General features: G+C 52.4%; 2 pseudogenes across 2 annotated transcripts in view; both read left to right on the top strand.

Moving 5' to 3' along the window:
* The window catches only part of LOC311530204 (butyrophilin subfamily 3 member A1-like), a 31,215-nt pseudogene extending 21,000 nt beyond the window's left edge, over positions 1-10,215 (top strand). Inside the window, exon 4 of the transcript in view lies at positions 9,687-10,215. The product of the transcript in view is annotated as a butyrophilin subfamily 3 member A1-like (transcript). The remainder of the gene's footprint in view (positions 1-9,686) is intronic.
* LOC311530633 (C-type lectin domain family 2 member D-like) overlaps positions 1-12,000 on the top strand; it is an 839,985-nt pseudogene that overhangs the window by 139,138 nt on the left and 688,847 nt on the right. The gene's annotated exons all lie outside the window — the stretch shown is intronic.

The following is a 12,000-nucleotide window of genomic DNA, read 5'->3' as shown; positions in this document are numbered from 1 at the left end:
TCAGACAGGTACTCATGACAAGCACTTCTTGCTCCGTCCTTGCAGGCACTACTAAGGGGGTTGTGCCCGCGTACTTCAGTGCCCCAAGCGGTAGCTCAGATGTGTCCCTTTTAGCGCTCTCAATTTTCCTATAGGCTTCAGCACAAAGCGTATGGATCATCAGGGTATTCAGGTACTGGTCCCCAGCCCGCCTTCTGCAGTAATCCGCGAGTACCTTGAAGAGACTGGAGTTGGTCCCTATCAGCACAGACACATCAGAAGTCCCTTTAGGGTCAGGGCATATTAAGGCAGCTGTGTCTACCTCTTCTCTCACCCCAGCAACCTCCTCTGGGAATTCCAGGTGCACTATGACATACCCTTGATAGGGGTATTCATCCATGCTGAGGCCACATAGGCCAAGGCCAGTCAGTGGCTGTATAGGCAGGTGCCTAAGCATCTGTTGGTAGAATGACTGAAATATAATAGTCACTTGAGATCCAGTGTCAAGCACTGCTTTACACTCCACCCCTTCGATCCTCACCATGACCTCTGCTCGAGGCCCTATCAGTCCTGCAGGGATCCCAGCTGGACAGTCTTTTCTGGGGGAATCTTCAAATCCTGCAGACCTGGGGGGTCCCCGTCCCCAGACCCTCTGGCAGCTACCGGATCTCTCCCAACTGATCCTCAGCTTTCCATACACTAAGGAGGGGTTTTCTTCATTACGGCACTTGGCAGCACTGTGTCCATCCTGACCACATCGGTAGCAGAAGAATTGACCTTTCCCCCTTCGCCTGGGGGGGATGGTGGCTCTAAGTGCGGGCTTCTCAATCGCCACAGTTTGAGGCTTCTTATTCCTAGAAGTCTTAACTCGGTCAACGGTACTTTGCAGCTCAGCTATCCGTTCCGTCAGGACCTGCATTTGTTGGGCAAGTTCCTCTCTGGTGCTCACCATCAGTACACTGGCCATTTGCAGTGGTGTTGTGCTGGCTGGCTCCGATGTTTGGGCTTCCCAAAACTCACTGGCAGCCTGCCTTTCTTCCTCCTCTCGGACCTCTTTTATCAGCTGGGAGTAACTTGGGGGATGTTCCCGTCGTTCTCTTAGCCGGAGATGAAGTAGAATCGGGTTCTGATACTGAGTTCCTCTTACAATTTGAGCCAGTCTGGTCTGATCCATCTGCTCAGCAGTCACTGCTCCCCTCATGACAGCTCTCTGAAGCAGTCTCTCCAGTCTCTGTATGTAGGCTGAAGCCTTCTCGCCCTTTTGTTGTCGGGAATTAAGGAACTTACAGTAGCTGTCTTCAGGGCCCTCTACGCTCCCAAAGTTGTGTTCAAGGGCCTCTAGGCAGTCCTTCACACTGACCCCAGGGTCAATGAGCTTCAGGGTGCGAATCACATCTAATGCTGGGCCGCCAAGGCTCTCTATAAGGCATCTTCGCTTTTCTGCATCTGGTACGGCCCACTCTTGCAGCATTTCAGTGGTATGCTCTAACCAGGGTTCAAACTCCTCCTCCCCAGCAAATAATCTTAACTTACGACAAGAGTCTGACTCAGCATGGGGCAGCACAACCTTTTCCAATATTTGCCCCAGAGCTTTTGTCCAATCATCAGCCGAGGCTGCAGCCTCCGAACTAGAAGCTGCTGAGCCAGGGCCCAACAAACCTGACATATTAGCCATTATACAAACAGTAATTTCCTCAAAATATAAGCACAAACAAAAAAAATATATAAATTGTTTCCCAATGTAGTGGATCACTCAACAGGTGCTTGCGAGGGGTACTGACCCAGGCGATCCCGGACGAGCCCCCAAAAATGTAACCCTTCTGCCCGTCAGAGTTGGCAGCAACAAGGGCCAGGTTCAATATCTAGGGGTTCCATTCCAATAACACAATGCAAACCGGCTCGAGCCCCCACCCAGTGACCTGGGACAAATATATACCACCCCCGCTGGGCGCCTCCAAGAGGCAATACTTCCCCTCTCGCAAGCACATAGTCTGAGTGTAGCAAAAGTCTTTTAATAACAGAGAGAAACAATGTGGCATTATGTTGGGGAAACACCACCAACCGGATTCATAACACAACCCATGAGCAAAAACAACCCCACCCCAGGCAAATTGGGGCAGGCCCTTTTCCTTTTGGTTCTTGAGTCCAGCAACCCCAAAAGTCCAATGCCCCAAAAGTCTCTGTCCCTGGTCAGGGCAGCCCCAGAGTTCGAAAGTTTATCGGTGGAGCTTTACCTCCCAACCTGGGTGGAAATGGGACGGGGGCAAGAGGCACCTTACGTGATCTGAAGCTGACCGCCCCATAGCTCCATAGCAGCGCTCCGCTCCGCTCCGCTCCGCCAGCCGCCCCACAAAACTCCTTCGCGCAGCTGCACTCCGCTCCGCCAGCCGCCCCACGAACTCCTTCGCTCAGCTGCGCTCCACTCCGCCAGCCGCCCCACGAACTCCTTCGCTCAGCTGCGCTCCGCTCCGCCAGCCGCCCCACGAACTCCTTCGCTCAGCTCCACGGCCCACAAGCAGCTCCTGCCATCCACACACTGCTCCGTGTTGAACTGCTTCACCAGCCATCCCGCAAACTGCTCCACAATATATCTTCAGGCTCCCCCACTACTTAACACAACACTCAGTGATTTCAGCGCTTAGGTGAATTCAGCTTATAGTAGGGGAGCCCCAGTGCTGGTGCACTGTCAGCCCAAAGTGAGCTCAGCAGCCTATAACTAGACTTCTAATGAAATCAAAATTAGCTCTGATATTCCACAGTGGAGAGAGGAGGAAGTGCAATCAGCATGTAAGGCCCTCACCAAGGGGGCCATGCCACCAAGTATTAATACTTGTCCCCAGCCTCTCTCCATTCACACAGTTTTGGAACCCATGACCCTTGCCTAGCCAGTGCTACTTAGATGATGGTGAATCCCTCCATCGTAACAAAAGGCCACATACAGTTCCAAGCACAGTTCCCATAATCAGGGTAATAACAATTTATTCTTCCTGCCCCAATAACAGAGACACTGGGGATCCCACAGCAGCCAAAGTGACCATTTGGGCAGCTATGGTCTCATTCTAGGCGTGGTGGGTGTGCCTATGCAAATGAGATCGGCCCCTGAAGTTCTTTTCCACAACTTGCCACACCTCACCACCAGATGTCAGGGTGGAGCTCATCCTGACACTGCTTACATCGGCATGAGTCCGCAGCTAGAAACCAGCCCTTGGGCTAGCCCCATGCCTGCATTACCCTCCCACAGTAAACCCAGCAACTGTCAGGCCCTGCTGGTGTAACTCATGGGCAGAACATCTAGGGCTGAGTTACACACAGACCTGCATCAAACAGCCTGTTTATTCCTACCCCCCTTTCCGCCCATCCTATCTGCGGGACCTCACTCAGCTCAGGCCAGCAGCATCATAGATCACATTGAATGAGGGTGGAAAGAAAAAGTAGTCACCCCACTTCACAGGTCAATTGGCAGTTGGTTTAAAACAAACACAAGGAAGTATTTCTTCACACGACACACAGTTAACCTGAGGAACTCTTTGCCAGAGGATGTTGTGAAGGCCAAGACTATAACAGGGTTCAGAAAAGAACTAGATAAATTCATGGATGGGCAGGGCTGGTGTCCATAGCCTCTCTTTGCCAGAAGCTGGGAATGAGCGACAGGAGATGGATCACTTGTTCATTCCCTCTGGGGCACCTGGCATTGGCCACGGTTGGAAAACAGGATACTGGGGCTAGGTGGACCTTTGGTCTGACCCAGTGTGGCTGTTCTTATGTTCTTACAAGGGTGGAGGAGGTAAGAGTGATACAGTGTGTCACCCAGATGTCTCTGGCAGAGCCAGGAACGGACCCACATCTCCAGGGTCCCAGCCAAGTGCCCTTTCCACCAGGCCAGTGATCTCCTCACTCCAGCTGGCCCCTCAGTCTGGCACTGGGGCTCTGTTAGACCCTGACAGTAGTGGTGACGGGCGTCACTGCCCCAGAGCCCTCTGCTGCTCACGTTCTTTGCGTCTCTGTTCACGGAGTCTTTTCCAATAGGCCCAATTTGACATTTCCCGCCTAGCTCCTCCAGGCAGGGCTAGCGATTACGGACATTGGGCAAGATCCCCAGCTGGCATCAATGGGGCCAGATCCCCTGCTGGTGTCAATGTGCTGTAGCTCCATTGGAGTCAATGGGGCCAGATTCCTAGCCATAGATGCTGGCTTTCTCCAGGCATGGGGGTTGCTCAACCCCCCGCTTCGCCCCGGGTCCTGCCCCCACCCTTCCCCTTCCCCCAAACCCCTACCCTCGTCCTGCCTCTTCCCACCCTGCCTCTTTCCCGCCTCTACTCACCCAGTTCCACCCCCCCCCCGAGTGCACCCCATCCCCACTCCTCCCACTTCCTCCCAGAGCCTCCTGCATGCCATGAAACAGCTGATCGCAGTGGGCTGGAGGTGCTGGGAGGGAAGGGGAGGAGTTGATCAGCAGGGCTGCTGGTGGGTGGGGGGTGCTGGGGGCGAGGTGGGAGCTGGCTGCCAGTGAGTGCTCAGCACCCACTAATTTTTTTCTGTGGGTGCCCATGGAGTCAATGTCTATTTCCCCAGCTGGTGTCTATTGGAGTCAATGGGCCAGATCCCGAGTTGGAGTCAATGGGCTGGAGTCATGGTGCCGGACTCCCAAGCTGATGTAAGTTTACCAGAGCTCCGTTTCTGTCGATTAGGCCAGATCCTCAGCAGGTGTAAATCAGTGTTGCTCCACTGGAATTAATGCCAGTTTACATCAATTGATGATCTGGCCCAGTAATTTCTGCTCTGTAAAAATGTATTATTTGTTGCCAAGGACAAAGTAACTGAATGGTTCAAGGTAATACAGTAATAAACATACCGACCTGATTCTTAGCTTGTTCACCCCTGTGTAAATCAGGAGTAACCCCATTGGAGTCACTGGGGCTGGTTCCCTTCCGTTTATACAGCGTAGCTTCCGCTGGCCCCACGTAACTATTTTCCAGCATAGTGACTCTCTGTCCAAAACTGCCCATGTCACCTGAAGCAAAGTCCCTGAAGTCTCTGTGCCCTCTGTACCTTGGGGGTAACTATCGCTCCCTGCCTCAGAGGGGGTGGTGAGGGTGAACTCACCAATGCATGTGAGATGTTCAGATACCACAGTAATGGGAACCAGAGAAGCACTGTGACCAAAACCCATCCATCTGTGACCAAAACCCAGGAGCCCTGATTCCCAGCCCCTGCCCCACCCCCTGCTCTAACCAACTAGATCCCTCTCCCTCCTAGAGCCAGGGGTAGAACCCAGGAGTCCTGGCTCCCAGCCCCCCACGCTCTAACCCACTAGACCCCTACTCCCCTCCCAGAGCTCAGCCAGGGATAGAACCCAGGAGTCCTGGCTCCTAGTCTGGTGCCTCTACATGCAGAGGCACAAGCCCCAACTTGCGTGCCTTTCTGGGGCTGCATTCTGCTCACCTGGCTCGTTATCTCAACACAGTGGATTAGCTCTCTCCTGGCAGGGTTGCCATGTCCCGAGCGAGCCGATTAGAGGTGACCTGTGACTGGGAAGAAAGTCCACCCTCCTTGTTCTGTTGCCCTTTGAGTTATTTTCCAGGCAACCAGGAGTCCCCTTGGGGGGAAGAGAACTGAACCTAGCAAGGTGGGAAATTGCCTGGTCCGCAGCCCCAAACCATATTCCAACTGCCCAGCACTGCTGAGGGCTCGGCCAGGCATCCAGCCTCATCTTGGCAGACGCTTCAAGGGCTGGGAACATGATGGGGATTTGATAAACAGCCCTCAGAGAATCAGTATGGGCCAGGAGAGGCAGATGGCAGCTGGGCCTGAACAGGTAGGAAGGAAGGAGGCAAGTGCTGGGGCCTTTCAGATGTAACAAGCAGGCACAATGCCAGCCAATATCAATCGGGGTTATCAGCGATTTGTAGGGGGGAACCTTGTGGGTCAGTGGATAGGGTACTAGACTGGGAAGCAGGACTCCTGGAGTCCATCCCTAGTTTGGGGAGGGGAGTGTGGCCAAGTGGTTAGAGCAGGGGAGCTGGGAACCAGGACTCCTGAGTTCATCCCTGGTTTGGGAAAGGGAGTGGGGCCAGCAGGTTAGAACAGAGGGGCTGGAAATCAGGTCTCCTGTGTTATCATAGCTAGTCTGTCTATGCCTCAGTTTCTCCTCCATAAAATGGGGTTAGTGGTCCCTCTTCTTGTAGGAGGGTTGTGGGAATTATTTAAAGTTGGCTAAGGGGGCTCAGATAGTCCAGCAATGGGGGTGGAGTGGCTCAGAGACATGCCTATAAGTACAGTAGAAAGGACAATCCCATTTGCGGTGGAGGGACAGAGATTGGAAGTTATCTCTGGCAGACTCTTTTTCCAGAGCAGAGATTCTCCTAGAACAAGGGTGGGCAAACTTTTTGGCCGGAGGGCATCTGGGTGGGGAAATTGTATGCGGGGCCATGAATGTAGGGCTGGGCAGGGGGTTGGAGTGCAGGAGGGAGTGCAGGGTATGGGAGGGGGTGCGGTGTGCAGAAAGGGGCTCAGAGCAAGGGGTTGGGGCATAGGAGGGGTGCAGAGTGTGGGAGGGGGCTCAGGGCAGGTGGTTGGGGTGCAGGAGGGGTGTGGCAGGGGGTTGGGGTGCAGGGTACAGGAGGGGTTTCGGGTGCGGGCTCCGGCCCAGCACCGCTTACCTGGAGCAGCTCCGGGGTGGCAGTGGCACGCAGCAGGGCTAAGACAGACTCCCTGTCTGCCCTGTCCCCACGCCGTGCTGCTCCCAGAAGCTGCCAGCACCACATCCCTATGGCCCCTGAGGGAGTAGGGGCACAGGGCTCTGCGCACTGTCCTTGCCTGTGGGTACCTCCCCCAAAGCTCCCATTGGCTGTGGTTCCCGTTCCTGGCCAATGGGAGCTGCGAGGGACGGTGCCTGCAGGTGAGGGCAGTGCACAGACCCCTCTGCCCCTGCTCCTCCAGGAGCCGCAGGCGTGGGACCCGCAGCACCACAGGGGTGGCAATCCCACGGGCTGCATCCAAAGCCCTGATGGGCTGGATCCGGCCTGCGGGCTGTAGTTTGCCCAGCCCATCCTAGAAGGATCCACTCTGGACAACAGCTTTCCCCCTGGTTGATCATGGCAGATCCCATATTCTCCTTTGGCTGCTCACATCCTTGCCATCCTCATGGGCTCCGACTCCTTGCTGGGTTATCCCAAGATGAAGGTCTACAGAGAAAAAGGTAACTGCTCCTGCGTGGTTCCCAGGGCATCAAAGAACCAGACCCCTGTGGGTGCCAGCTTACCTTCATGGGACGCTACACACCAGTTAGCCACACTTTGAGGTACCCCATCCTCCCATCCACGCCTGGGAAATGGAAGGTTCCCACTGGCCTTTGCTATCCTTTAGTGCCCATTATACAGTATAGCTGCCCCTTCCCCACCCCTCACCCTCTGGTGCCCAAAAATGTAACCCTTCTGCCCGTCAGAGTTGGCAGCAACAAGGGCCGGGTTCAATATCTAGGGGATCCATTCCAATAACACAGTGCAAACCGGCTCGAGCCCCCACCCAGTAACCTGGGACAAATATATACCACCCCCGCTGGGCGCCTCCAAGAGGCAATACTTCCCCTCTCGCAAGCACATAGTCTGAGTGTAGCAAAAGCCTTTTAATAACAGAGAGAAACAATGTGGCATTATGTTGGGGAAACACCACCAACAGGATTCATAACACAACCCATGAGCAAAAAAAAACCCACCCCAAGCAAATTGGGGCATGCCCTTTTCCCTTTGGTTCTTGAGTCCAGCAACCCCAAATCACCCAAAGTCCCAAAAGTCCAATGCCCCAAAAGTCTCTGTCCCTGGTCAGGGCAGCCCCAGAGTTCGAAAGTTTATCTGCGGAGCTTTACCTCCCAACCTGGGTGGAAATGGGACGGGGGTAAGAGGCACCTTACATGATCTGAAGCTGACCACCCCATAGCTCCATAGCAGTGCTCCGCTCCGCCAGCCGCCCCACAAACTCCTTCGCTCAGCTGTGCTCCGCTCCGCCAGCCACCTCACGAACTCCTTCACTCAGCTCCACGGCCCACAAGCAGCTCCTGCCATCCACAAACTGCTCCACCAGCCGGTCCGCAAGGCACTCCAGCCAGCCCACCAACCGCTCCACAATATAGCTTCAGGCTCCCCCACTACTTAACACAACACTCAGTGATTTCAGCTCTTAGGTAAATTCAGCTTGTAGTAGGGGGAGCCCCAGTGCTGGTGCACTATCAGCCCAAAATGAGCTCAGCAGCCTATAACTAGACTTCTAATGAAATCAAAATTAGCTCTGATATTCCACAGTGGAGAGAGGAAGAAGTGCAATTAGCATGTAAGGCCCTCACCAAGGGGCCCATGCCACCAAGTATTAATACTTGTCCCCAGCCTCTCTCTATTCACACAGTTTTGGAACCCATGACCCTTGCCTAGCGAGTGCTACTTAGTTGATGGTGAATCCCTCCATCAGAACAAAAGGCCACATACAGTTCCAAGCACAGTTCCCATAATCAGGGTAATAACAATTTATTCTTCCTGCCCCATTAACAGAGACACTGGGGATCCCACAGCAGCCAAAGTGACCATTTGGGCAGCTATGGCCTCATTCTAGGCGTGGTGGGTGTGCCTATGCAAATGAGATCAGCCACTGAAGTTCTTTTCCACAACTTGCCACACCTCACCACCAGATGTCAGGGTGGAGCTCATCCTGACACTGCTTACACACAGTCTAGATGCCCTTTCCCATCCCTCACCCACTGCTGCCCCCAGTGCCCATTATACAGTATATATATACAGTATAGCCGCCCCTTCCACACCCCCACCTTCTGCTGCGCCCAGTGCCCATTATACAGTATAGCTGCCCCTTTCCCGCCCCTCACCCTCTGCTGCCCTGGTGCCCATTATGCAGTATAGACGCCCTTTCCCATCCGTCACCCACTGCTGCCCCCAGTGCCCATTACGCAGTATAGACGCCCTTTCCCATCCCTCACCCACTGCTACCCCCAGTGCCCATTATACAGTATATATATACAGTATAGCCGCCCCTTCCACATCCCCACCTTCTGCTGCACCCAGTGCCTATTATACAGTATAGCTGCCCCTTCCCCGCCCCTCACCGTCTGCTGCCCTGGTGCCCATTACGCAGTATAGACGCCCTTTCCCATCCTTCACCCACTGCTGCCCCCAGTGCCCATTATACAGTATAGCAGCCCCTTCCCCACCCCTCCCCCTCTGCTGCCCCTAGTGCCCATTATGCAGTATATCCACTCCTTCCCCACCCCACCCTCTGCTTCTGCTAGTGCCCATTATACAGTATAGTCTCCCCTCCCCTCCCCCTCTGCTGCCCCCAGTGCCCATTATACAGTATAGCTGCCCCTTCCCCACCTCTCCCCCTCTGCTGCCCCTAGTGCCCATTATGCAGTTTAGCTGCCCCTTCCCAAGCCCCACCCTCTGCTGCCCTGTTCCCTTTATACACTGTAGCTGCCCCCGCCTACCTCTCACACTCTGAGATCTGGGGATACCAGTCCTTTCCCAAGTCTCTGACTGTACATTTTAAATTTTTGATTGAGAATCTCTGCCAGGGCCCTCTGCCCTTTAGTATTTCCCATAGCTTGAGAAAGCAGAACGGAGGAGCTCTTGCCTGAGCAACTACAATAGCATTTTCTGCTCCTAGCTATAAGCTCAGGCTCTCGCCTGCTGGGTTGTCTCTCTCCACAGAGGATGTCACTCTGGACGCAGATACAGCTCATCCCAGTCTGGCCCTTTCCAAGGACCGGAGAAGCGTGACAGCCACAAAGACAAAACTGGCTCTGGCCAACAACCTAGGGAGATTCGACATTTACTTGTGCCTGCTGGGCTCCGATGGCTATGAGTTGGGGACGCATTACTGGGATGTGGAGGTGGCCGGCACAGGGGGCTGGGCTCTGGGTGTCACCAGAGAGTCTGTCAGCAGGAAGGGATGGTTCAATTTCAGCCCCAAACAAGGCACGTGGGCCATCCATCTCTCCAGGGCCAGTACCGGGAAGTCACTGCAGAATGGAGCCTGCTGGACCTGCCGCAGAGCCCTGGCAAGATCAGAGTGTATCTGGACTATGAAGGAGGGGTTGTGTGCTTCTATGATGCTGACACCATGGCCCCCCTCCACGCCTTCACTGCCCTCTTTACAGGGAAAATCTACCCATTCTTCTGGGTCTGAACTGTAGGGACCTCCCTTAGACTGTGTCCCCCACAACCCTCCAATAACTGAGGGCACAGTCTAGAGGCTGCTGCCATTTCTAAGGACATCAATGGACATTGGACCACATTTTGTCTCACCCAGAGATTGAAGCATGAACACCGTGATGCATCTGGATTTTAGCCCATGAGGCAGCATCTCCCTTAAATACCTCTGCACTGCCTGCCACGCTGCCCCTTGTGCATGGGAAATGCTCCCTAATAAAACCCAAGCAGCTGCTACCTTCTCCTCCCCCAGGTCCCTCCTTAACTGTCACCTCTGCCATGATGCCTCCAGAGTTCCAGCCTCGTGATCAGGGCTAGACAAGTGATCTGCTGTGAATCTGACTCTTCCTCATCTTTCCTATCCTGCTCTACCTTTACCTCCAATTGAAAAGAAATACACCCTGTGTCTGAGGTGGTCCAATTCTTCCCTGTACTGTGAGAGAAATGAGAATTCTGGTTTAGCGTATGTGTTAATTGTTTTGTGTTAGAGGGAATTAATATAGATGTCAGTGCAGCTCTCTCCTTCTAGGTGTATAGGGTATAAACTGGTGATGAATACACTGAGGCTGGAAATTAGAAGGAGCTTTTCAATGTAGCCTTTTATTCTATTTAACATGAATTTTGTACAGCACCATGGGTTTGGCTCTGGCGGCTACAGTTTCAAGCTTAACGGTGTGAAAGTCATCTCTGCCACTTGCTTTAGAGTTAGAGTCTTTAGGAACACATAAAAATCAAGGGCAGTGACCACACAGACATTCACAAGGACAAGGTCTCGTCTGTTTTACAAGTTTTATTAAAGTTATGATTACCCAAGCATACAGAAATTCTATACAGACCCATGCACAAGTTACAAATACAGTTATACTCACATCCTCCTAGATAGTGTTAGGGTCTGTTGTCTCTCATGACTTGATCATTAGTAGAGGGATGGTTCCTGCTGGGGTTTACCATAGGGAACTCCATTTTTCTAATCTAGGCACCTGCTCTATAATTTGATTCTGACTATATCTCACTCTGCGCATGTCCATAAAAGTGTCAAGCCTCTTTTCTCTTATTGGTCTGCTGTCCCCTTGAAATTTAAGGGACCCCTATTTTCTATAGGCTGTGTAAGTTCCCTTTGTTCTCATTAGCATTGACACACAACCTGTATCCTGTGGTTAAGACACATCAGAGACAGATGCGCCTTTACAGTATTGTTATGATCTAATATTAATCTTCTGGGTAATTTTTCGCAATATTACCACTTGGTACCTCTTTTCCCATAACCTTAGGGCATTGGGTTATTTCTCGGTCATTGGCTTATGTCATCATTTCTTGTCTTCAAGGCCCAAAATAGCTAAGCTGAAATCTTGCAGGCCTCAGCCTACAGGTTCTTGCATTTCAGCTTGTCTTACTTATGTCTAATACATAATTCTTTTAAATACTAATCAATCTTATACTTTTATAATCCTACAAATTAACTATAATTAATATACAATGAATATATGTAATATAACACATTGATTAATGATAACATCACACAATAAATGAAAAATAAACTAAAATCATTGGCTACACTAACCATCAGCAGAGTGAGGTTCTGGATCAGCCTCCCAACAGGAATCATGGGGGCAAACAACCTATTTGAGGATGAATTGTGAAAAGTTCGTGAACAAGATAACATATGGGGTTGCCCGCAAATGCGATAGCATGGACTGGACTCCATCACCCAGAAGGTCCCTTCCAGTCCTGTGTTCCTAGGTGAAAAGAAACGAAGACAAAACATGAGCTTTAACACATTGGGTGCCTCCCTAATTTTCTTGCTTGAGGCAAG

Source organism: Lepidochelys olivacea (genome assembly GCF_965140295.1).
Source record: "Lepidochelys olivacea isolate rLepOli2 genome assembly, chromosome: 14".
NCBI lineage: Eukaryota > Metazoa > Chordata > Testudines > Cheloniidae > Lepidochelys > Lepidochelys olivacea.
Note: the sequence above shows the minus strand (reverse complement) of the source record. Positions and strands in the feature narration are given on the sequence as shown.